At 40.6% G+C, this 27,465-nt stretch overlaps 1 long non-coding RNA gene across 6 annotated transcripts; it reads right to left on the bottom strand.

Annotated features, from left to right (window-relative positions):
- Nucleotides 1-1,084: 1,084 nt before the first annotated feature.
- Nucleotides 1,085-25,782, bottom strand: LOC105488929 (uncharacterized). Of its 6 annotated transcripts, none has more exons than XR_011619636.1 (7): nucleotides 25,705-25,782; nucleotides 23,883-24,149; nucleotides 22,973-23,082; nucleotides 22,031-22,133; nucleotides 14,970-15,224; nucleotides 4,249-4,404; nucleotides 1,085-1,818 (listed from the first exon to the last, which is right to left on the bottom strand). It is a non-coding gene; the product is annotated as an uncharacterized lncRNA (long non-coding RNA). The 6 variants fall into 6 exon arrangements; XR_011619633.1 differs by lacking the exon at nucleotides 25,705-25,782 and adding an exon at nucleotides 25,030-25,157; XR_011619635.1 differs by lacking the exon at nucleotides 25,705-25,782 and adding an exon at nucleotides 24,815-25,019.
- Between the last annotated feature and the right edge of the window lie 1,683 nt (nucleotides 25,783-27,465).

Below are 27,465 nucleotides of genomic sequence, written 5' to 3'. Positions count from 1 at the left end.
TCCGCCAGGGGCGCAGCGAGGAAATGGCCTCCTGGCCGCACACCCCGCCGCCGCCGCCGCCGCCGCAGCAGCCCCGGGCTGCCCAGCCGGTACTGACTGCCCCTGCCAGGCTCCGGGCCGGCGCTCCGACGCGCTCACAGCGCCCGGCTTGCCGACCCCGACCCCGGGCCCTACGCACTCGCTGTCCCCGGGCCGGCCGCCTCCGCACCTGCCTCCCCAGGTGTGGGCGCTCCCCCTCGTCCTAATCCCGGCCGTGCCCTCCCAGGGGTGGTGACCGTGCTGTGGGTTTGGTGGCTGCGCGTCCACCCAGCCGATTGCCTGCGCGCATAGGTGCGGGTTTGGGCGTCATTACTCTAGTTGGAGAAGAGGAAAGAATGGGGAACGAGTGACACCGGGACCGGAGGGCGAGTCTTCCAGGAGCACGCCCTGGCCTTCTTTGCCCGGCCCGACCGGCGCGACCCGTGCCGCCGCGCTCCTCCCTCCGCTCCCAAACCACTTGTGGCGCGTGTCGGGAGGACAGGGCGATCTGGCTCCTCCTGGGGCCTCCGCTGGTCGGGCCATCTGGCGGCTCTCTTACCACCACCGCCACCCCAAGAATGGAAGTTTGGGACATGCGTGGCTTGCCCTTAAGGAGGACACCCCCGCCCCCACCGCCATTATGCATATCATGGGAGAGGTGCGTACAGGGCTCAGACACTCCGCAGGTCCCAGAAGGGCTGCCCTATTAATTTGTCTTTGCCCTGGAAATGTGCAGATAAAACCAAGAAGACAAAGATAATGTATACTCTTCAAGAGATCTTTCCCGGGCAAATATAGGTCTCTCAAATGCCCCAACCTTAAGTCCTGGCGACCAGGAAAAGACTTGCTTTCTGAGCTAGAAGGATACTTGGGAAATACCGAGTCCTCAGACAGCTAAAATGTAGTCAATAAGGAACAATAGTTGCAACAAAACTACTTTGACAACAGAGTACCATTAATTTCTTAGAGAAAATATTAAAATAATTCCGACATCATAATTTAATATTCACATCTATTCGTGTAACACGCAGTGTTATAGAGTTATGACGATATGGATCCTCAGCGGCCTGACAATGTATAGGTTATTTATTGGAGGGTTCTCTAGATTTTCAGCCAGTGACATGTATGTTTTATTCTCGCTTCTGAGCGTGCCAGGGAAAGGGGGGAGAGGCCCCGGACCCCTGCCAACAGCATTATCAACCACCCCCCCTGGATGAGCAGAGTTTCGCTGATGCACTTTTAAGAAAGTTGAGGCCCCAGAGACGCCATTTCCCTTTGGTCCTCGGTGAGAAATCCGTGCTTTCTTCTCTACTCTTAATAAGGCTGCACCATAGGACTTGCAGGCTTCTGTAGTTGGAGAGCTGTTCTCCTTTGCAGGGAAGTTCCTGGGCTTTGCTCCAAAGCTGCCCCGGAATGTTTTGGTTGGTTTGGAGAAAAGCTGTGGCGTCTACACCACTTGTTCCAAGCAGGCGGCCCCCTGGTGGCTAACTGTGGGGGAAAAAGCTGGCCACTGAGGAAGAAGTCTGGCGCAGGTAGGCCCCAACAGTTGACAGCCTAGTGTTCCGGTCTTCTTCACAGCGTGTGAACAACTTAGTATTACCGCGGGGTGAGGTGAAGCAAATCTTCCTTCAACACGGTGGATCATAGGCCTCGCGGCCTACTGGAACTTTTGATTTTTTTCTCTTCCCGAGTATAATTTGGAGCTAAATTCTTTAAGAAGGAGACATACAGAAGACAAAATGTAACAAAAACTGTTGCTTCTCTTTGTTCGAGGGCTTTGTCTTTCTGATCTCATTTTGCCTAGAAATTTCGGAAATAAAGAGCCAATTAAAGCATGAAATAAATAAAGGGTGTGGCATTATTCAAACAATTCATGAGAATATGGTGGTAACAATGTTATATAACAATGGGGGAGGGCAGTTTTACTGCAACCTAGTTGTATCATTAACATTCAACTACTAGTGTTCCATTTTGAACAGGACCTCCAGGGGCTGTCCTACAGGCTGCATGATAATGGTAAAGAAGGGTTACCAAGAGATCGTGGCATTTATTTTTCTGGTTTTATACAAGGTAGGACAATGGAGGAGAATGTCATGATGACTTGATTGAAGGAAGAACATTTATTCAAACTTGAGATTATGTGGTCATGTGTTCCAGCTGACCTGAGAGGGCACACCGAGGCTGTTTCCAGGACCCTTTCCCATATTTCACCATAGACATCCTCATTACCAGGATCTATACCTTTAAGCTGATGACTCAGTTCAAGAAAGCAATTCATTCTTATATTTATTTATTTAGCAATAAATAAATAATTTTCTTACTGGGGTAAGAAAATGAATGAAACAGAACCTCACAGGGCTCGGATTGGGCAGAAGTAAGTGAGGCCAGTGGTACAAGTGCAGGATCTGAGCCTGTCTTTATTTAAAATTTTGATGTATTGTTCATCATGAATAATTGTTGCATTAATTTTGATTTTTAAAATAGTGCATTAAAATATTTCTCCTGATTTACTGAGACTTTTTTTTTCTTTTTGGCATCCCCTTAAATTTCACACCAGGGATGAGTGCCTCACTTTGCCTAAACCTAGTCCCTGCCCCGGAATGCCCTCAGTGTTACCAGTCTTTTCAGAGAAGCAAAGTTCAAGTCAGAATGTCCTAGATGTTAAAGATAATTAATATATAGTAAAGGACTTGGGATCAGAGAGTTAGAGATGTGGGCATGAGGGGAGGGAAAAATCAGGGAAGATTTCATGGGAAGTGGTGGTACTTGAACCAATTCATCAAAGATGGACCACATTTTGCCAGGGAGTATTGGGACTGGAACCCCTGGTATTGTTTTACTTATTTAGCTACTTCTCAAGCTGGCTGTGCAGCCACCTGACCTAGCCCTGGATATTCTGATTCTGTCTGTTCATTGTTAGTTCCTGGAACTTATTTTTGCTATAAGGGCCCCAGTGATTCTGGTCCATAGCAGCTGGGTAAGAACTCCAACCCTTCAGGAAAGACAGTTTCTTGGGGAAGATGATAGGGTCAAAATTATCCAATTCAAGTACACTCTAATTCACAGCACAAAACTAACTTTTTATTTCATATCTTGGTACATGCCCATTTTTATCTACACTCTGCCTTTGGCTTACTGATGAATAAGGGAGACCGGAAAGGAAAAGGAACTATAGGTTGCCCTATGTTTCTCTTTCCTTCTATGTCATCATTTTCAAACTAAGTGGTTACAGAGAAGTATTAAATAACATAAGAAAAGACAGAGAAAGTTTCCTTGATTATTGCCTTCTTTTTGCGTTCAAATCAAGCTCTGGTTGGAATGGAAAGCATGGCAAACCCCATTTTGGGGCTGTCACTGTCCTCACTTAGTCATTGACGTGACATGCTTACCTCATACTCAATCTGAGTTTTGCAGACCTCCCACACATTGTGTGCCCACAGGGATTCTGTGCCCCTGGGGCATCAAGAATGCTATGTGTGAGTTGAAAAGTAAAGAATGGCAGCAGCTATGCGTGTTATCTGTATTTCCTCTGTTCATGCACATGCTCCATTGTCCCATCGACCTTCACTTACAAAAGTTCAAAGATAAAATTATCAGGAATTTCAATATGGTGACAACAAAGCATTAAACGAAGTGCCAGGCCCCAAGCACCAAGCCCTTTCGAGCATGGGTTGTATGCAACTGCACAGACCACATGCCCATGAAGCTGGCCATGGGGAAAGAACTTGATCCTTTATTGTGGTAGAATCCTAGGGCATGTTGGAGGTGCAGTAGACATTCTGGCATGGTTGGTTATAGCAAGGAGTACATAACATAGCTAACATGTATTAAACATGTATTATGTTTCAGGTACTGTCCTAAATATTTCATATATCTTTTAAAGTTTGTCAGAGGACCCTGTGAAACAGTATTAGTATGTACTTCATTTTCCAGATGAGAAAACTTAGGAAGGATAAAACTTAGAAAGATCAAATAATCTGCTCAAGCTCAGGCCTGGGTACTGGGTGATAGAGGGTATACTCTTAATCAGCTCATCATGCTACCTGTATGCGACACAAGGAGTTATTGGACAGGCACATGAGGCTGAAAAAGGTGAGCATGTTCTGGCAGTCATGAGACGTGTCTCTAGCCCTTCCCTTAAGGAACTACTGTGCACTGGGACAATCAGAAGAGCCCTAAAGAAAACATGTATGTCACTGGCTACAAAACTCCCTAATCACATTCTCTTACCTTGTTTTCTAACTAGAGGTAGAAGATTCTGAGGCCCTGGGTGGGAACTGGTAAGCCACAACCTGGAAGAGTCTTCTATCACCATGTGGAGGAGAACTAGAGCACACATGTTGAACTATTACTGAGATTAAGTGATCAACTTCTTTTGCATTGTCACTGAAAGGCAAGTGTTAATTTGTTTCAGTAATTGGTGCTCCCTTAACACACCTGTCAGCCAGGCCAAACTCTATCACAGCATGAATAATCTTTTCCTCAAATAAATACAGGTAAAAGAATAAAATACACCTAAGTGCATTAATATGAATATAGGTTCAAAGCAAAATGTTGGGCTAAAAAATGTTCAGAATGGTAATTTTTTAAGTTGATATGTAATTTATGTACAGTAAAATAGATAAAACCTAAATGTTCAGTTCAGTGAATTTTTACATGTTCATACCCCTGTATAATCACCTCCCAGAACAAGATAGAAAATACTTCATATAAACGGAATCATACAGTGTGTTTTCTCTTATGTCTGATTTCTTTCCCTCAATGTTTTTGAGGTAAATCCACATTATTGTGTGGATTAGAAAGTTGTTCTTTTAAAATTTGTTTGATATTACATTATATGAATACGCCACAACTCATTTATTCATTCTCCAATTGATGGACTTTTGGGTTATTTCCAATTTGGGACTGTTATGATTGAATCAACTATCAACATTCTTGAACAATTATTTTTGTGGTACATGCATTCATATCTCCTGGGCATATGCATAGGAGTGAAATTGATTGTCATATATTTATCTGAGTTATTCTATTAAAGCTGTCTGAGGTACTAGCACAATTATGAACAACTAGAAAATGATCAGTTACCACTTGCTGACTTCTGTTCATTCTTATAGTTTTCACAAATAAAATATTCAAACTTATGTGCAGTCTAACTTGATTGAGTAAATATTCTTCAGTATCACAAATAGAAAATCCTCAAAATGATCAATATTCAAAACTACTGTTGCCTTGTGTAGCAATTACAAGCTCTGCTTGCAGCTGCAAATCATTTTTATGAACTAAGCTATGTATTAAAGCCTATGTAAAAATGAAGATGCTGATAAATTAAAGTATACCAAGAAAAAGGTGAATGGTGGAAAGGAAGGTAAGAATACCAAAACATTTCTAAATTAAATCTTACTTTTCAGCTGTTTGAAAGATAGGTTTAAGACATGCTGAGTAATTGCTAATTGGACTGTAATAACCTATGTTCATTGTGAGCACACAAAAGTACAGTACATTGTTAAATTCTTTGTCAATCACAGAATAAATCTAGTGGTTCAAGACACAGCTTCCCAAAACATGCCAATTAAGTGTCCTTCCTTTTTGAGTTATGCTTATATGCATAAAAAATGGAAATGTAATTGTTAAAACTTTGGGGAAAATATCCTTTTTTAAAGGAAAGGAATGAGGTAAATCTTACTCATTTTCATGGAATAAACTTTAATATATCTAGATATAACAACACAAATAATAAAATGCTATGATTATGGGCTATTTTCAGATCCTTAAAATCCCTGAATGAGTCATATCTGAAGTGGCAGTCATAACTTCAGATTTGCTTGCCGTTGTCAGTTATTTTAAATGAAATTCTCAATTTGAGGGCAAGATGGGTCTTACTGACATCTCCTATTTTCATATATTATAGCTCTCTTTCACAAATAAACTTGCCTTATCCTGTTTACAAAGTATTGCATAAAATGCTAGTCATAGCTCCTACAAACAAACTGTAGAACATATTTTGAACTCTATAAATGATACATTTGAGGCAAACAAATCTACAGCTAGTACAAGAAAGGACTGAGTTTTCATTATGCAGATTTAGAACAAAACCCTGCACTGTAGTTATCATACCAGATAATGAATAACAATAATTTGAGTTCCAGGTTTGTGTCCTTTCTAATCATGTGATTTGAGCATGTTACTTAGCTTCTGTAAGCCTCGGTTTCCACAACTGTAGAAATGAAGAAAACCATCATACCTACCTGATAGGGATGGCATGAGGAATCTGTGGTAATAGATGGATAATGCTATGCATGGTGCCTGGCACATAGTAGGTGGCTCATTAATGTGACCAATCATTATTATTTTGGAAAAATATAATTTATGGCATTTGAAAACACAAAAATGGCAAAGGCAAAATTTTTATCTTGAAAGATACTTTTTTCCGAAATCAATTATTCAATAAATATTTACAAATATTTGTAGCAATACAACTGCCTCCTACCTAGGCAGACAATTCTAGGCTGTAGAGAGAGAAGAGGGGGAGAGAAAATCAAAATCTTTCACGTTGTGGTGCTTGTCATTGAACACGATGTAAATTCTTTGAAAGGGAAGGAGCACTCCTATCTTTGGCAAGGATTGGGCACAAACTCAAACACATGTCTGAATTCAGACTTGCAGAAATAATGTCTCTGGAGACAGACTCTTTTGCCCGTCTATGAGTTCAAGCCCTTAACAGTGTTTCTTTGGAGGAAATGACTCAGTTCCTAGAGAGACCTTTTAGTGAGTATTTTCCCTGTAGCATTTCCTAACTGCTACTAATCTCTTAAGTTGGAATGCCCTTCTCTCACATCCAGCTTTGAGAATGCCAGGAATATTTTTTTTCCAATGCAGGAGAAACTATTCTAGAGTCATCTAGAGATTTCCAAGTGTTGAATTTGGAGCCAGTCTGATTTGAGCCGGGCTCATAATTACTTGTGTGCCCTTACCTTTGTCATTTCTTCCCTGGTTCTCCTGTACACATGCATCAATGGAAGGACTAAGTAATGCTTAAGATCCATCTCAGCTCTTACATTCTAAAAGTCAGTGCAGTTCTACCCCCATTCAATGATCAGATAAAGATCTGTATTTTCTGGAGTGCTCCTTATTCCTTCTTAACAGTATTTTTGTGTTCATTATTAGCTAAATGAAGAAACTTGGGAATGCATGGATTTAAGTTCCATTCCTAAAGGCAGCTTCTTTGGGGAAGGCAGAAAAGCAGCTTCTTTGTTTTTCTGATGATTTTAATGCATTTTTTATTGGCAGGTAAGTCAAATGACAGGATGATTTTATTCATTAGTTTGGATAAACCACAGATTGAATTTACCATCACTTTTGCTTTAATTAATTTAAAGCAAAATTAATTAATTTAATTTAAAGCAAAAGATCTACCACCACTTTTGCTTTAATTAATGGCCAGAGGATCTGTAAATTCAGGTCATAAAATGTTCTTTGCTGGTATTTCTTTCAGTGATTCCTACTCATTCTTACACCCATTCATGAGATTTAAAATATCATAATAAAGTATAATCCTTCATATGAGGACATTTGAGATTGCTGAAGGTGATGATGGACATTTTCTCTCGCTTACTTTTCTTTAACCCCTTTACCTATGACCATGAAAAAATGATATTGATTCAGACTGTTGGATTGATTGACATGAATGTGTCCCTGCCAGGAAGTGTCTCACTCTTATCATTTATATGCCTCCTTCTAGATTCTTCCTTTGGGCCTCAATGTGGTATCTGAAAAAAGGCTCTGTGGATGCTGAGGTTAGAGGAAACACAGGCAGTGAAAATTGATGTCGAGTCAGTCACGTTATTGCTCTAAGATCCATTAGCTAACTTCCTTGTGCCCCAACTTTTTTTTTTTTGTAACCGATAAAATGAAGAGATTCCCCCTCGCTAAGGAGATTAACTAAAAATCATACTTTTAAAATGTTGAGCAAATTGCCTGGATCTTGCGTGATCAGTAAAAATTAGTTTTCCTTTTCTTCTCACAAAGCTCCTTTTCCTTCACTTCTTTCTGAGTAAAGCCATGCAGTTTTATGATTGATGGCAGAAATAAAGTGCACCTAAGAGATAGGCAGAGACCTGAGACCAAAATTTCCTCAAGAGAGGCAGTGGTGAGATTATGAGCTTATCTCCAATCCCCTGCTCCATGATTTACTATGTACTTGTAAGTGCTTGGAAAATCAGGTTGCCTATCCAAAGAAAGACCACGTGAAGAGAAGCAAAAAGAAATGTCTGCTGAGTGTTCTCTGAGTCTGTTTTCTCATCTGTAGCATGGGTAGATAGTTTCTGTCTTTTCTGCATCAGGAAATTAAATTATGAGGATCTAATGAGGTAAGGAATGTGAAAAACATCTCCCAAATGTAGAACATTCTAAAAAACATAATCCATTTTTATCTGGGAAAATCCACAAATACAAAATGAACCACACTGAAATAATGTGTCTTGACCTGAACAATCACAAATCCTCCTACAAACCAGAAGCAAGACTGTGAATTTAAGTTACACCAGTTCTGGTGTCAGAACTGAAACCAGTAGACCTCAACAGGTGAAATGTGACAGATGAGCAGTTTCCTCTTATGACTTTTAGCCAGTAACTTAACCCAAACTCCTTAATTCTCAAAGTTCCCTTTTAAGAAAAAAGAAAAACAAAAAAGCTATTTCTAAATGTAAGTCAGGAAAATAATTCAGCTGAAAGCTGGACCCTGGACCCTAGTAGGTGCTATAAGCCATAACTTATGAAAGATAGTCACTCATAATTCATGCTGTAATGGGTGACAAGGACTATGGCTTGCTAACATAGCAATGGGTATTAGGAAAACCAGTCCTTGCTATTCCTCCAGCACAAGTTCAATTCTGCCTCAGGGTCTTTGCACACACTGTGCTCTCTACTGAAGCTCTCTTCCCAGATTCTCACATGGCTTCTCCTTCACTTCAGTGAGGTCTCTGATGGTCAGAGAGGCCTTACCTTACCATTTTATCCAATAGAACAACCTCTTATCATTCTTTAGCCCACCGGTTATCCAAACATTGTCCTCCCTCTAGCAGTATGAGTATCACCTGGGAATTTGTTTGAAATGAAAATTCTGATCCCCTACTTAAGAATGCTGAATCAGAAACCTTGGAGGATGGGGCCTAGAAATCTGGATTTTAACAAATCTTCCGTGTGATTCTGATGCAAGTTGAAGTTTAAGAACCACTACTTTAGCCCTTTACTCTGTTGTACTACACAGTCCTTATTACCAGCTGACATTATATTAACTGTTTGTTTCTTCTCAGATTTATTGTCCAGCTCCGCTGCTGGAATACAAGCTCTGTATTGGAGCTTAATTATGAGAGGGTATGTACAGTCGCTATATTAAAGACTATATTAGAGGAGAAAGACTTGTTCACTAAGGTATCCCTAACACTCTTCAAAATAGTACCTGGCATAATGGTGGCCCTCAAAAAGGACTTTGAGATGAAATAATGATTCGCCACTACAGCATTGGCACAGCCCATCAGAAACAGAATATAATTCAGAATGCGAATATCGATGCAGCATCTAAATTTCTATTCGGGTGACAGGAACAGATGACCTAGAAGGCTTTCGGGGCCTTCTTCAGGAATTATGTCTTTCATTTTATCAAATTTTACCAAGTTAGATTTGTTAAAGGTCCTGTAGTTTGCAAAGGCTACACTTGGGGCCACGACCCAAATCTCAAAGTTCTTGTACAGACCATTTACCATTACGTTCAGAGTAGGGTTTCAGCAATGACTATAATGTTAATAGCATGGTGCCAAGAGATTATAAAAGTTTGGGAAAGATGGGGCTTTAACATATTTTCAGCAGTTTTGTGTGTGTGTGTGTGTGTGTGTGTGTTTATTTACTTTGTGGATTCTTATTATCTTTAATTTGCTAATTTGTTTTTCAATCTCTAAGTTGAAAATGCTGTAGAATGCAGTAATTCCCAAGCTTTGGATCAGAAAGTCCCTTTTTATACCTTGAACAACCTTGGGAAACTAGTGAGTTCCACAAACACTGCTGAACTCACACAATTTTATAGACATTTGACTTTCCTCCTTGAGAAAACAGACAGTAATATGCTATCTGTGACTGTTATCAGTTAGCTTTTACTGCATAACAAAACCACTCCAAAAATTAGTAGCTTAAAATGGAAATCACTTGTTTTTCATGAATCTGTAAGTTAGCTCGACAGTTCATTAATTTGAGGTTGGAAAATCTATGGTCATCTCAGTGACATGTCTGGTGGTTGGCAGACCCATCAGCCTTGGGAGCCCTCAGCTGGAATAGATCAGCCTTTTTCCTCATCGTCTTTTATCTTCCAGCAGAGTAGTCAGGGATTCTTACACAGTGGTCTCAGGGCCCAAATATCAGCAAGAGAGTGAACTCTAAAGAAAATGCACTATTCAAGTCTCTGCTTTTGTCACATTTACTAAAGTTCTATTGGCCGAAGCAAGTCACATGTAGAATGTCCAGCTTTAAGAGAAGGAAAAATAGGCTCCACCTCTTCAGGGAAAGGTCTGCAACGTCATGTTGCTAGGATATGTTTAGAGGCAGAAGCCAAACATTTGGCTTGAGAAGTTTAAATGAGAGCAACCATAGGCCCCTTTTATTCCTCTCTTGGAATTGAGTAACATCTTCAAAGGGGTTCTCGACTGTTGCTGGTTCTTTGCTCAGCTTAAGGGATTCATCACTATACCAGGAATTTTTCTGTCTCAAGCTTAGCCATAGTGCTTCGGAGATTGGTACAAAAAGCTAAGAGCAAAGGCCTCTGTGTATGTGCAGTTGTGAGCTGGTCTCGGAAAAATGATGTCACATACTGACAGGTCGGGGCTTACCTTCATTTTATGTCACAAACATAGGAAAAAATAGACTGCGGCCAAATTATACAATGTATGTGTGCATAGAACAATTGTGCAGGGTGTAGTCACCTTATCACAGAAAAGGGAAGGACACGTGCTTTGATAATCTCAGTACAGTTGACCGTCAGTACACCTCGAGTGGGTAGCTTTTATCTCACCCATGCAACGTTTATTGAGGGCAAAGTGTCAGAGGCCAGGGTCTGAAAATGTCATGGTAGAGAAAGCAAAATTATCTCTTCCTTTGAGTCAAATGAGATAGAAATACATCTAAACGTATATCAAGACAGCCTGGGCGACAGACTGAGAATCTGTCTCAAAAAAAAAGTATATCAAGAGAGATATAAAGAGACATATGTACATATATTTTATATATATATATATATGGAGGAAAAAATGTGATAGATAAGAGAAGGCAATGGATGAAGGTATTTAATTTACATGAAATAGTCATAGAAGGCATCTCTGAGGAAGTAACATTTCAGTTAGGAGTCAAGGTATGAGCAGAATATCGTATATTATCTATATATGTGATATATAAATGATTACTATATCATTATTTTGTGTATATATACATTATATATGATGTGTATATATACAAACATGTATACATATACATTACACTTACGCACATATATAAATACACAAACACACACACACACACACGTATATAAATGAAATAGAAACTGGAAGTAAATCAGAAAGGACAGACTAAAGCAACAGGTAACACATAATTAAATGATGAGAGAATACACCAGAATGTGGCCTGAAAAAGAAGAGAACTAACATTCAAATCATTGTGAAAAATATAAAACTCTTTATCCTGAAGCCCCATCAATGTTTCCCCATTTTTCCTCTTTTATCATATTGCTGGATTTGAGTGAAACATAGTTTAGAAGAACATCTGCTTTCAACTATCATCCTGTTCTACAGGCTGTGATCTCCAAGCAGAATAAAAAGCAGAAGGATTGCATAGACTCTGTCAAGTTAAAGATCACATTTAACCATTAGTTGATGCACTATTGGAAAAGGGGAGAACACATTTCATGGTGTTTGGTGATGCCACATTCAGATTTTACAGTATATTAAAGTTAGGAATAACAAATACCACAATGTTTAGAATGAACACGTGGTCATGATTCACTGTGATGTAATAGTCCATGCATGTGTACTTCCTAATGACATGTGGAACACAAAGGAACAAAATGTTTCCTCTCTTCTTGTATCCTAGGTTGAGTTCCTCCTTTAGGGTTTCTTTATTTCCACCTTTGAAAAGGATCTTGATCCAGTGTGTAGAGTTCAGACTGCCTCACTCCTTTTCATTTGTATTTGTATTGCAAACAGAGTTGTAGGTCCAGGTTTCTCAGTCTTAGCACTATTGACATTCTGGGCTGCGTAATTCCTTATTGTGAGCGCTGTGTTTTGCACTGCAGGAAGTTGAGCAGCATCCCTGATCTCTACCCACTAGATACCAGTAGAACACACTTCCCCTGACCCCCTCAGGTTGAGGCAACTAAAAATGTCTCCACAAATGTCCCCAGGAGCCAGAATCATCCCCAAATGAGAACTTCCTGTTCTACCTTCTGTTGTCAGAAAATTTGAATTTTGCTGCTGCTGCTTAAATAATTTTCTAGATTAAGAATCTGATGTCTGGAATGTTTTAGCACCTTATAGAGAATAGAGAAAAACATGGAGCTTATTAATAACATATATCACTTAATACATTTCTATCCTAAAACAATTCAAATCAGAACCTTAATGTTTTCCTCAAAATAGATGAAAAGAAAACAATTCTGAAGTATGACATTTCAAGTAATATATTTGTCACAAAATGCCCAATAGACAGAAATAAATGTACCAAAAATAAGGTTATATTTACAAATATTGCTGCAAAGAAAAACAAAGCGCATTTACTAATTATGAATCATCTACAATTCTTATGTTGGCAGTTAGTCCCCAGAAATGTAGCAAAGGAAACTGATAATCTAGGAAATGCACAGTACCCCTAGAATACATCTGAATATTTTATAGTATCACCTTGCTCCCTTATGTGGAAGTCTCTGAATACAGAGCCAGTGTATTTAAATTTGTAACTCTACACTTCTTCCTCCCTCACCCACATGATACTCTATTACTCAGTGGAAACATTGCAACATAAAACAATTCATCTTTTCAGAATACATCAGCACTTAAAATAGTGTGATCAGATTGAAAGGACTGTAAAAAGGTTCATTTTCTCAGGTTAGGGATGAGACCAAGTAATGCATACTTACTACTACTGCCAACATCATAAAATCATGAGAGCAAAATGGACCTAGTTTACCTGCTGGAGGTTAGCTACACAATGATGATAAATTAGCAGGGAGTTTTTAATGTGCCTACATGACCCGTGACTAGTTAGCAAAATGTTTACCTCCGAAATAAAAGCCCAAGTCAGTGGAACGTTTACAGGTCATTAGAAAAGATAAATGAAAAACCTGTCTGACCCTAACCTAGACTTGACTACACACACTCATTGCCTATGGGAAATAAGCGCAAATCAGACAGCCTATCAAACAAAACTCATGTATTGTTAAGAGGGTCCTCACTAATATGTTGCCATTCAGGGAAAGAAGATGTGGAATAATGAAGTAAAGTGAGATTTATTTTAGTTTCCTCCAAATTCCTTTCTATTTAAAACATTTTCCCATCTGTCATTAAGAGTTATCACCTTGGCAATAGCAAATGAGAAAGCAAGACTTACAGGGTATGTGTACATACATGAATACAAGGCATTTGGCTTAACATTGTGCTTGCAACCATATTTAATTGAACAATGAATATATTCAAGTAGAATATACAGCATTATGTATTTCACCTTCTATTCATTTGTAGCAACCTTTTGGTAAGTCATCATTCAATAAAATAAATACAATTTTCTCTGAAATGTGAATGATAATTGAATAGATAGTTGAGTCTCTTATACCAATATATGAAAGCTCAGGAGGCCAAAGATTGTATCATTTCATTCCTTTGGAACATAAATGTAAGAAAAAACACTCTCTGAGACTCTAGAGCCAAACTCCAAACAAATGGTCTCTTATGTTCTCCATTGGTCTGCTTACTCTTGTTTCATTTATATTTCTTGTCAAGTCTAGTTATCTGGTTTCATGGACGCTTGTAGAGCTGAAACAGCAATCTAAGAGCAGGTTGAAAGAAGACATACGAGAAAGGATAAAATTTGGTTGAGCAGCAAGAGATGTGTTCTTGAAAATTAAGGTTAATCTGCTGTCATCCTGGCAGCAAAGACCAGAAGCTCTAAGGCAGTCACATACCTATTTTGCCTATTACACTACAGTATCATAACAGGTAATCAAGTGATCATAACTATCAGAGAATCAGAGTTCTGGATTGTTTGGGCCCTCAAAGTCTGCTCTGGCTCTCCTTCACACCCTTTCTTTATTATCTGTCAAGTGGTCTTCTTATCTATGTTTTCATACCCCTGAAGAATGGGAATGGGCTATGTTCTGGCTCATCCAAATAACTGAGAAAGAATTAGACAAAGCCAAGGACAGAACCCTCTGGCACTCTACAAGCAATATCTATCCAGAATGACACCCATCCATTAATCAACTCAACACATTTTGGTATTGCCTGGTAAGCCTGGCTAGTCCAATATCTATGCCTATACCATTTCTCCAATTTACCAATCTAGTAGTCATAAAAATAAAGGAAATAGTTAGCTTTACCTACTCTCAGAGAACTCGTGCTGACTTGTAAGTTTCACTACTATCTCTTCTCGGGATCTATGACTGTCCCTTCAGGAACAGAGCCCGGAAATATTGTTCAGGTTAATAAGTTCATAAGTCAAAAGGCCATGCTTATTTATCCCTTCTGAAATCAAGAGGAATTATCTGATAACTGCAACCAAAAGAAAAGCTAAGTGGTATTTAAAAGCCCCTTGTTCACATATATAAGAATAAGAATGATATATTTTAGAAAAGTTTTCATCAAAAAGGGATTAAAATGAAAGTGTCACATCTGAGGTAACCTTACTTGGGTGGAAAATTTACTTACCAAAGATTCATCATCACTTAATAATCATGCCAGTTATAGGAAGTAATTCTGTAGATTGTTGGTTCCCAAAATGTGGTCCCCAGACCAGGAGCGTCATATCACCTGAGAGTCTGTTAAAAATGCAGACGCTTAGACCCCACCGAAGAACTGCCTACAGAATCAGTATCTCTGAGGATGAGGCCCAGCAATCTGTGTTAATAAGCCATCCAGTTGATTCTAGGGCACACTGGAGTTTGAGAACCACTGTCATCGAAACTAAAATAGAATTAAGATTATAATGGTTAGCCTTCAAGCATTCCTAATATAAGGCTAATGGTAATGACGATGATGATAATTTTAATAGACAACATTTTCTGGCCACTTACCTGTGCATGTAAGCCTTGTGCTCAGTACTTTAGGCTCTATATCAGTTAATTGTCAGTAGAGTCCAACAAAGTACTGCTATTCCTATTTTACAGATGAGATAATGAAATTGACAAAAATTAAGAAATTTGCCCAAGGTCAGCCATTACATTGCAGAGTTGAGATAACCATCCAGGTGTAGCTGATTACATACACACACCCCTCCACCCCTCACACACACACCCTCATTCTTCACTATGATGCCATGCTGCCTTCCAGAATCAAGAAAAAAAAAAAAAAAAAACCTTCCCAACTTAAAATGCCTCTGTCCTGAGGACCTCATCAGGAAACATCCCTCTTTGTCCACCTTCTCAGCAGCCAATTATCTGACCCTTCAGATGAATCCTGACCTTCTCTTCCAATCTCTTGGAGCTCTAGAGACAAAATTCCCATGTTAATATGAGATTAATCTTTCTCAAAAGTGAACCTGAATTTTTCATTCTTTCTTTATATACAAAAATGGGCCAGTGTCTTCATTATAAACTGGATTGAAGCTGAAAAAGACACTCACTGGATACCATCTGGATCTTTACTACTCAACGTGTAGTACCCAGACCATCAGTACCAATCTCATTCTGGAACATGTTAGCAGTGCAGAATCTCAGGTCCCACCCCCGACCTGCTGAATTAGAATCTTCATTTTAACAAGATCCTCAGGTGATCGCACACACTGACACTCGAGAAACATTGGCTTATCTAGACATATCCTGAGGAAGATGAGATCCCAGGAAATTGAATGATCCATTCAGGGTCACAAATCTAGTTAAGTTGGAACTTACCCTCCCACTGAATATGTTTTTTTCTATATCCCTGCAGCTTTCAACAATGTTCCATAAAAATAATGTTACCGCTGCTGCTGTTGGCTAATGTTATTGAGCACTTCCTATGTTCTGGACATTGTGCTAATGACTTTATATGGATTATCTCATTTACTCTGTTACCACATTCTATGAATTTAGTACACTTCTATTATTATCTCTTTTTTTTTTTTTGATAGGGAAACCAAGGCCCAGACAGATTTAAATACTTGCTGTAAGTCATGCAACTTCCAAGTGGTAAATCAGGGTTTAGAACCCATGTAATTTGACTTTGAAATCAGCCTGTACATACTGGCCTGCATGTGTATCTTTAATTTTTCTCACCACTTTCAAAACTCCTATCATACATCTCAATCAATCAATCAATCAATCATATATCTATCTAATTGTTTCGAGAGCAAAAAGTTTGTAAGACGGAGCCAGGCCAGGTGCAGTGGTTCACGCCTGTAATCCCAGTACTTTGGGAGGCTGAGGTGGGCAGATCACCTGAGGTCAGGAGTTTGAGACCAGCCTGGCCAACATGGTGAAACCCCATCTCTACCAAAAAGTACAAAAATTAGCTGGGTGGCGCATGCCTGTAGTCCCAGCTACTCAGGAGGCTGAGGTGGGAGAATCACTTGAACCCAGGAGACGGAGGTTGCAGTGAGCCCAGATCATGTCTCTGCACTCCAGCCTGGGCAACACACCCTGTCTAGAGAAAAAAAAAAGATGGAGTCATACTGCTTGATGTTTATTTTCCTTTTATCAATCTCAGTAATGGCAGTTCTTTTCTATAACTGCTTAGAAAAGAAAGCAAAAGGTCCCTTACCTTCCATCCCATCATCTCATCCCTTATAGCTCAGTTGTCCTACCCTTCAGCTATCCTTCCCAACCCCTCTCTCGTCACCTCAGGAGCCCTGGTTTAGCAATCATTGTGACTTTGAGGTTGTGAAGTCCTTGCCTACTGAGTTGAAAAGACAAGAGAGCTGTTGATTCCCTACTTCAGGAGTGCTCAAAAGTTAGAGGGAAAAAAACATAGGAACAGTTATGGCAGAGCCATATCTTAGATTAATGAATTGCTTTTGTGTGCTTTCTTGAAAACTTAACATGTAAGAGGTTATTTCCAGTAGCAACTTTTGCATACCAATCAACTTAACATCTGAAATGCAACCCACGAGTAAATTAGAAGGAGTCTATGTTATGTTCCAAAATGATTATAAAAATTCCATTTCTCTACAGCACCTTTAAAAAGTGTTGAATGTTCTAGAGTAAAATGATTTTCCTTATAAGATGCTGGTACATCCCCCTCACACTGTAGACACACACATTCAATAAGTAAAAATAATATGAGAAAAGCCCAGATCTATAAAAAAACACCTGAATTAGAATATGACTTTAACATTTGAATTTGAGTTAACTATTAAGCATCATGAAAACAGTCTTCCATTTGCACAAAAGCCAATTTCTACATAACTTTTCAGAGTCTGGCTAGTATATGTAACAAGATGAACTACAGATACTTTTGCTAGGGTCACTGTGGATCTAGACAATAAACAAATACTTTAAAAATCTTTGCTATGTGAATCATAAATAACATGTCTGCACAGATTTGTTACATTCCCAAAGAAAAGTATTGGAGAATTTTATTCATATCTGGAAACAAACTCAGTTCATTTATTGGTGTTCTCCATAAAGCGCGCGCACACACACACACACACACACACACACACACTCTCATGCACACAAATAGACACATGGTGCTTGATTCGAAATATCTTCTTTTAGGCTTCAGTATCCCCAAAGTAAAGGCCTTTCCTTATTCATGTTTTAATTTATTTTACTATGGCTACTTGTTTTCTTGTCTTACTAAATATTTGCTGAACTGAATAACACACCTTAACTACATATATCTGGAATTTCTGTTGTGAACTTTATTTAATGGCAAATGGAAACGATTTGTGGGTTTTGTGGGGCTATCATTTTCAATCTCCTGATTTTTGTGATTTTGAGGGGCTGGCCATAATGCTATAGAGTTCTCTGATTTTATTTCTTTGGTACAAAAAAAGCAAAATGAATGAATTGTGATTGAGCCATGGAACCCAGTTGCTTGCATATGTAATAGGGATTCTAAATTACCACATAAACACAGCTGCAGTTTTTCAGTCCGAAGGCCTCGAGAAGCATGCCGACTGGGGAGTGGGGGTATTTGGAGCTCTAAATTTAAGTGCATTATTATGAGCTGTGATAGACAATCATCCCTTCTTATTTAAATCTCTGGGCAACTATAAAACTAGACTGAGTCAAGTTTCTTATCTATGCCCAAATCTGAGCAAGCAAGCTTAGCTCATATCTTAAAAGTTGACAGTTGTACTTTATGGTATGTCATCAGCTGCTACATTTATGAAGCTACCAGAAGGTTAATAGTTTAGGAACAGTTTATACTTTAATTATCTCATAAAAGATATTTCAAGTCCTCCAAATTGATATACATCATGCTTTCTTGTAGGGCAATGACTTCACACAGGAAAACAGATGTTTATTTACATATACAGACACATATATACACATTAAAACATTTGTGCATGAATTTTAGCTTGAAAACAATAAGAAAAGGTAAATTTTAAAATACATTTTCTTGCTAGTTTTCGAATCACTCATATTGGAGGAGAAAATACCTCTACATAAACTTGTTCACTAAATTTGTTATTTAAATTAATTTAACAAGAAATATGTTTCATGATTTAAGCAGTGCTTTCATAAAGTTTATAATTCAATGCCTTCTTTTAATATGCTTAATAATATTTAAGATATTTTGAACAAAATTAATTAATCATTTATGGAAAATAGAATCCTATGGCTATAATCCCTTAAAGTATTCAATTGAAGCAAATCAAATCAGGAAAGTTTTGCATACAAAATGAAATGAGAACTATCACCGTGCCTTAATACTAATTAAATTAATTCAATAAAAAATTGGAATCAGAGTCAAAATGGCCACATTACAGCATTGACTCTGATTCCAATTTTTTATTGGATACACAAGATGGAAACCATTGACCTCAGACTGCTGTAAGCCCTCAAAAATGGAACACCTGTGTCTAATTCTGTATTTGTGAAAACTATGTTGTCCCTCATTATATTTTTCCCCTTATTCCTTGGTAGTAAAACTTCTAGCTGTACATATGGCTCCCGAGAATGAAGACTGTGCTCCCTAGCATACCTTCAGCATCTTTGGGGCTACTGGATAAATTCTGAGCAATGGACATAAACAAAGTGTTGTGTGGTTGCATCTGGGAAGTTCCTTTATGCTTTGCCCCTTATTTTTCACCCTCCTCTTCCTGATGGCTGGATATTTGTACAATGGCCAGACCTGGAGAAACCATCTTGGGGGCCCTTGGGAATGGAGGTCCAGCCTTGGGGAGCAACAAAGTCAGAGGATCCTAAATTTCAAGAAGTAGGATCCTGGAACTTGGGCTTATAGACTTTTAAATGAGAGACGATAAAAACAGAAAGGCCTATTTCATTTAAGAAATGAATAGTTTTTATTTTTCTATTACTTCTAGTCAAACCTAATCCCAATTCCTATTTGGCTGTGACATCAGATCCTTGTGCAGTGACTGACACATAGGGGGTGTTCAATAGATGTTTGAAGCAATCTGGGAGGTATTCCTGATACCTTCTCCTTCCCCATATCCAACTCAGCATTGACTTCTATCAGTTTTACCTTCTGACATCTCTCAAATCTGTGCACTTGTCTTAATCCCCCTCTACTCATGTGAGCTGAAGCTTGCCTAGACCTTGTCTTGCCTAGGCTACTCAAAAGCCTTCTGAACAGTGTCATCATATCACACCCTTTTCCAGTAAAAAACTCATTTTTTGGTTTTTTTAGGAGCCAAATCCTTGACATAGGCTATAGGTCTTATTTCACATCACTTTTAGTTTTGCCGTCTGAGTGCCCCATTTCCTTCCCACCTTTTCTGAATTCACTTCTAGGAATCCTCAGGACTCCCCTTAGCACTTCCCAGAAAAGACTTCCTTCTGCAGAAAATCTCTCATTATCTTTTTATGGAACCACACATTTCTGTATGTGACATAGCCTGTCTCTCCCAGTAAAATGTAAGCCCCAAAGAGGTAGCCACTGTGGATGTTTTATATACTTTTATATCCTCAGTGTCTAGTATGGTGCCTGGTACATATTAGATGCTTAATATAATTTGCTGAATGAATAAATGGTATTGCAAATGCCATTGTTGGGATTTGGCAAATCAGTGGGCTGGCAGTTACTGGGATTTAAAAGACAGAAAGAGAGGAGGAAAGAGAGAAGGGGAGAGAGGGAGAGGGAGAGACAGAAAGAGAGAGAGCAGTGGCGGGGGGGGGGACTTTTATGTTTACGTTATAAAATAGCCATTTAGCTCCCTCGCTTAGTCAAATTCTAAATAATCTTAACTCCTAAGATTGGATGGACTAAAGTTTGAAGCCTACTGTCTTCCCATCACTGTCTTGAGCCTGACATCTAATAATTAGATCAGCAGTCATCAAAGTGATTCCAAGACCCCTGGTGGTCCTCAAGACCATTTCTGGGGGGTCCATGAGATACTGCCTTTCCAAGCTGGATACAGTCATATTTTCTTCACATACTTCAACTCAAACAACATACTGCAGCAGATTGAATGCAGAAGCAGTTATGGGACTCCAGCTATACTATTACACTAAATGCTATGGTTTGAATGCTCACTCGAAAAATCATGTTGAAATTTCATTGGATAAATTAATTGGGACATGGGACCTTTAGGTGGTAGATTAATACCCTTATTGCAGGAGCTGGGTATTTATCTCAGGAGTGGGCTCCTGATAAAAGGATGAAGTATGGTTTCTGTTTTTCTCTCTGCCTTACATGCTTCCTTGTCCTTCTGTCATGTTATGATGTAGCAAGACGGTCCAACAGATCAGCCCCTTGATCTTGGACTTCCCAGCCTCTAGAACTATGAGCCAAATAAATTTATTTTCTTTTAAAATTATCCGGTCTGTGATGTTCTGTTATATTAGCAAGAAACGACATTTAAACATTTTGCAAAAATGTAAAATAATGCCTTTTGTTCACTAAATAGTTTCTTGTTTTGGAAAATATAGTTGTTTTTAAGAAAACATGTTCTTTACATTAATACATAAGGATTTATCATTGTTAATTTTAAATGATTAGTAAAAATATTTTAAACATTACTCATTTTCCATTCCAATACTATTGATGCTATTTATAATACCCTATTTATTGATGCTATTTATATATCCTATTTATAATCCTCAGAACCAAAGCTCTTTGGGGTCCTCCATACTTTTTGAGAGTATGAAAGAGTCTTGAGACCGAAGCATTTGTGAACTGCTGCAGTGAAAAAATCATTTCTTTGGTTTAAGACTTAGTCTCCTTAATCTCTCAAACTACAAGTAAGTAGGAATGCAGCAGTAGAAAGAACCTAGATTTTTGGCATTAGTCAATGTGGCTTGGAAAGCTGGTGTAGCCTTTAACTGGTTGTGTGACCTTGAGGAAGTCAAGTAACTTCTGAGAGTCTCATTTTTCTCTTCTTAGGATAAAAACACCTCTGTAGGTTATTGTGAAAATAAACGAAAAACATGAGAAAGCACTCAGCATAGTGCTGGCACATAATAGGTATGCGTTTGGCACACAGAAGTATTAAATTTTATTGTCGACTATACATTGGTGTGTGTTTGTTAATCTTTTTTCAAATAGCTTTTAACGGTCTGGTGATGCAGTGGTATGTGGTAAAAGTTTAGTAACTAGGTCTCTGGAAATAAAGATTCCTGTTTTTTAGAATTTGCTGACTCCCATGCTGTAAATATTCCTACCTTGGCTGATTTTAATGTTTGTTTGGAGGAGATGGACTCAAATCACTTGTGAACAGGTATGAGGCAGTTTCAGCATAAAATGTTCTGGGCCCATGAGTGGAATCTAGAAAGAGGAGACACATAAGGTAGAATAAGAGTCTCAGGACCTGATGGCAAAATTTCAGCTAATTTAATATTTTGCCTCAAGCCTTTCCTTTAACGCTTAGAGTTCCCAGTTTTCTTTTTGGTTGGATTGAATCATTGGTATCACCAACAGGGTGCCATGAAGACTTTCGTATTCAAGTTATCTGCCACCGACTCTCATATTTCCACCAGAAGAGTTACTATTTGGGGAGACATATTGTCCAGATAACTTAGTTAAAATAAGGGATCATTGGCAGATTAGTCTAGCTTAGATGTCACAGATGTAATGCCCTAAAATGATGCTGCAGAACAGTGGATCTCAAATAGTGCACCCCAGACAAGCAGCAAGGTATCACCTGGTTGTTGGAATTGAAAATTATCAGATCCCACTCAGCCCTATTACATTGTAAATTATGGGGGTGGGGCCCAGCAATCTGAGTTTTAACAAGCCCTTCCTAAAGAACCCCTGGTGTAGGAGGGGTGGGAAGACTGCAGTGTTTGGAGCAGGGAGTGATCTGGGCATCCTCAGTACCCCAAGGGAGCCTGGGGCAAAGACAAGCTGAGACTGGGCACAGTAGGTGCTGTTGGTTCCCAGCTGGAGCCCCTTCATTGATCTGGTACTTCCCTCCCCTTCTGTGGTGTGTTGATTGCTAAGGGCCCAAAGATGTTCCCTTCTCTGGAGTACTGCCAGGGCTGCATGACAATAGCTACAAAAGCCTCCCCCTTTGCTTCAAAGTGAGACTAACCCTGTGATGTAGTTCATGTTCCTAGTGGGATAGACTAAAGTCAGTTTCCAGTTGAGATGAGAGTCTTGCTCACCTTCTCCCCTGCCCAATTCTGCTCCCCCGACTCTTCTCCTAACAGCACTCCTGACGATAATTGCCTCGGCATGAATCTTGGTCACAGGTTCTGCTTCTAGGAAACCTGATCTGAGACGGGGTTTCAAAGTTAGACAATTCTGGGTTTGTGTCTGGACTTCCCGGCTTGTTAACTATGTGACTTCAGGTTTGTTGGGTAATCTCCCTTGTCTTAGTTTCCTTAGGTGTTAAATGGAGATAATGATGCCCACTTTGGGGGTTTGCTGTGGTAATGAAAGGGACACTGTATAGAAGTCCTCAGCACAGTGCCTAGAGGGTGGTATGGACTGTCCAGAGCCTCCTTTGATCTTTCACTGACTCGCCTTTTGGCCTTGGGCATGTTAATGTTTTCATGTTGTCTGTTTCCTTTGTGGGGACTCACGATGTGTCTAACACCAGGCTACCTCATTAATAACTAGAAGTGAGAAATATTGTTTCAAGTGGTAAAGTACTTGGCAAAATGTGGAGTGTGGGCACAAAGCATAACGAGCACTAACTATACAACAGAAGGTGGAGATACTGGGAAAGAAGTGTCTGGGAGTTCAGAGGCTGGGAGTGGTGGGTGCTCTGGCTAGAGGCTTCCTGGGATTTTCCTCCCCCACCCCCTCCCAAGTAGCAGCAGCACAGTGAACTTGAAGACCTTGGAAACTGCAACTTGGTTCTGCCCAAGTCTGAGGAGTCTTATAAACCCCGAGGCAAAAAAAGGAGAGATTGGGATGACTTCCCGCCTATGCCCTGTCTTTATCCAGAGTTCCTTCTTGTCTTTGAGGTCTAGACTCAGTTGTCTCTTCACAGAAGCCTTCTCCAACCAGCCCATTTTACATGCCCTTCTCCATCTCATGGCCCAGTTTTACTATTTTCCCAGCACTTACCTCCACTAGGCAGTAGTTTGTCCGGGTGTTTGCTGAGGTGTGTATAGTCTGTCTCCTGTTGGAACTCCTGAGGGTAGGGGCTCAGTGTGTCCTGCGCCCTGCTCTTTCCCAGCTACACAGTAGGTCCTCAATCAATACTTGGTCTTGGAGCCACTGGATTCTAAGATATTGTTGGTAAGTGGTAAGCGGGTGCAGCCCTTTGGAAACCTCTTGGCCATGTCTACCAAAGCTGAGCAAATGCCTTCGTAAGATCCAGCAATTCCATTCCTAGTTATTTATCCATAGAAAAGGAAAAGTGGTCATCAAAAGGCATCTACCAGAATGTTCACAATAGCATTTTTTATAACAACCACAAAACTGGAAGCTACCTATATTTCATTAAAATAGAATGAATAAACGAATTGTAATATATACAAAGGAATACTGTGTACAGCAATGAGAAACAACCATCTTCAACCATAGGCAAAAACATGGATGAATCTCACTAGCATGCTATTGAGTGAAAAGAAACCAGACACAAAAGAGCACATTCCCTATGATTCTATCTACATAATGTACAAAAACAGGCAAAACTAGTCCTGGTGTTGGAAGACAGGGTAGGGATTGCCCCGATTGGTGGAAGAGCTGAGGGGGCATTGAGGGTGCAGGTCATGTTCTGTTGCTTGGTGTGACTGCTAGTTAAACAGGTGTGTGAAGTTCGTGAACAAGCATCTAGCTGTGCATCAGGCACCTTTGATACTGCAATGAAATATACATTACAACAATTGCATGGGGTTTTGCCCAGGACAGTGTAGCCGGCCTCAATAAAATTTCCATTAAAAAAGACCTGCTGGGAGCTTGGAGTCCCAGAGTTAGGAGCTCACTCCTGCAAGATCCGCGCGGCCCCACCCTCCCTGTTCTTCCGACGCTCTGCCAGGCCAGCGAGGGCTCACCAAGCTGCCTAACGCACAACGGAGGAGACTCGAGTCCCGGGACCCGGGAGGGGTCGTCCAGCGCTCTCAGCCGGCTCGCAGAGCCAGGGCCGGGCTCAGGGAGCTTCACAGCAAGAAACACTTAAGGTGTAAAGCTCCAGCGAGCAGTCGATTCTCAGTCCTGCAGCCTAAGGCAGCCCCTCCAAGTCGTGGGCGCCAGCCGTCCGTCTCCTCACCGGGGCGCCCTTTACTCGGTCACCCGGGGCACGCCCAGGGGCTTCGCCGAGCTTCGGTCCGCCGTGGTCGCGGCCGCTGGTCGCCAGGAGCCCGGAGCAGGGACACGGGGGTTGGGGGTGGGTTCCAGTGTCGCGCGGGAGTTCAAAGTCCGGCACTGGCACGGGGTTCCGCCGCCGCAGCCGCTGGAGCCTTGGGCTCCCGCCGCGGGGAGAGCGGGGGGAGGGCGCCTGTCCCGGAGTGACCCGGCGGCGGAGGAAGGGCGGGCCGCAGGCGGCGGGCCCGGGGGACCGTGAGCGGGCGGGCGAGGAGCGGGTGGAGGTCGACTGAGTGGGGGCCACGAGGCCGGCGCCTGGTCGGGAAGAGAGTGGGAGATTCCCCCGCGAGTTCAGACCCGGGACTGAGGGAAGAGACACTTGGAGTCCTGCGTCTCCAAGTTTTGCTCCAATGCCCTTGGCATTGAATGCATGTGTGGCATCTATCCTGGCTTAGGCGATTTGATGTTTTCAATAGGCCTAACCTCACCAGTGGTGTGCCCGGCCCGGCTGGCTGGCGGCTGCTGTCCCCAAGCCCCCCGCCTTGCACCCACCATTTACGCAGTCACCAGGCCTTTGCACTGCCCAGCGCTGGAGGGGGCGACCAGAGCCTTAAAGGCTCCACGGAGGGCAGACTCTTACCTCCTGACTTATTCCTCCTTGCGCGGCAGGGGGTACTGAGGTCAGGGGTCCGGTGGGAGGCTGGACTGTGTGTGTGTGATGGGCGGAGGAGTGGGGGGAAGGGAAGTGGGCGGTAGGTTGAGAGTCTGTAACAGCAGCACATCCCAGGTTCCACCCCACCCACAGGGCTGGTCAATCCTCGCGTCTCCTGGGGTTTGTGTGAGAGGAGAGTACAAAGGTCAGATTGTCCAAAGGGTAGTGGGTTCTGCTCTGAGATTTAATCGTGAAGGCATCGCGAAATGGCCATTGAATTTCTCGATCATCACAGAAGAAAACATACTACTTTGAGTTTCCTGAAGTGATTTTAATTTTCATCTGGGCAGGTGGTGATAACTTCTGGAAACACCAAGGACTAAAAAGAAAGGAAACTGCAGAAAGTGGAGGGCCACAGAAGCAGCAGCTCACAGGCTTTTTCTCAGGGGCTTGTCTCAGCTAGTGTTCCAGGACTAGCAATCCATAAACATTGCTTGCCCTGGGGAGGGGGGAGATTTCACCAATACTACATCTCTTCGATTTTTACCTATTTCCTTTACTTGGTCCTATTTTTACGTGGTCAAAGAAACACCTGTATCGTATACTCAGATTTTCCCCTTAATTATAAGTTTCAAAAAAAAAAGTCAATAAAAGACAAAATGGGAAGTGTTGAAGCACTGTCCAGAAACTGTAGTAATAGCAATATAAAAAGAAGGGTAGTAAACTGACCTTAGCAAATTTGCACTGCCACTAATTTGCTAGTCAAGTGACCCTAGTTTCCTGACTCTGTTTCTTTAGTAAAATGTGGGCGTTATCATAGGTGACCCCAAATCCTGAAGTTCCTTTGTGTGTGTGTGTGGAGGGGTGAGATTTAAAAATTTGATTCAAATAAATTTCCATTCGCTGTGTAGTTCAATATTTAATTCCCTGCCTGTTTTAAGCCGAGGAATAGATGTCTGAACATACATTTCCTCATCCTAAATCCCTTTGATCCTCTCATAATGCTCAAAGTGCAGTGCTGATGTCTGGCAGGCTTTGTGTTCAGTTTGTACCATTTGCAAATGTAGTGAGGATTACAGTGGAATGGAGGAAAGAATGGCTGCAGGATTTCTTGGACCAGAGAAACTCACACTTCTCTTTCCATTTTCACTCTCATTAGCACACAACTTTTAAAGTTGGCCTGGGCACAGCAACACTTTCACACATCCATACTAAAATCCATGCTAATCTTTCCCATGGGATGTAATTCAATTGAATTGACATTCTAATAAAATACTGGCGAAGACACAATCACAGTTTCCCTGCAATGCGTAATTAAAATAGCACTATGCAGTTGCTTACACTTCAGATAATGGCTTCCTACATGTTGTTGGTTGTAAAATTTCAGGGTTTTCATTTCTGTATGTTAATAGAACATTTAAAAACTATCCTTTTTAGCAAAGTGGGTTGTAATCTTAGTTTGTCGTTGCTAGGAATGTGCTAAAGCCTAAGTCTGCTTTCAGATTGGTCTTGGGCAGTAATTTAATGTATCAAAAATTGCCTTCAAATCTGTGCTTTCTGTTGGTAGCTTACTGAGCCCCCTCTCCTACCTTGAAATCATTGGCACAGATATACATGTGCTTAGGAGTGGTTTGAATCTACCATATATACATTTGGGAAGTCTTAACTATCTTCTAAAAGACTAAAGAGTAAGGGATGATTTACCTTGGATAATGAAACTCAGATTTTGCTGTTGTTTCTGTTCCAAAG

Source organism: Macaca nemestrina, chromosome 2, assembly GCF_043159975.1.
Source record: "Macaca nemestrina isolate mMacNem1 chromosome 2, mMacNem.hap1, whole genome shotgun sequence".
Classification (NCBI taxonomy): Eukaryota; Metazoa; Chordata; class Mammalia; order Primates; family Cercopithecidae; genus Macaca; species Macaca nemestrina.
Note: the sequence above shows the minus strand (reverse complement) of the source record. Positions and strands in the feature narration are given on the sequence as shown.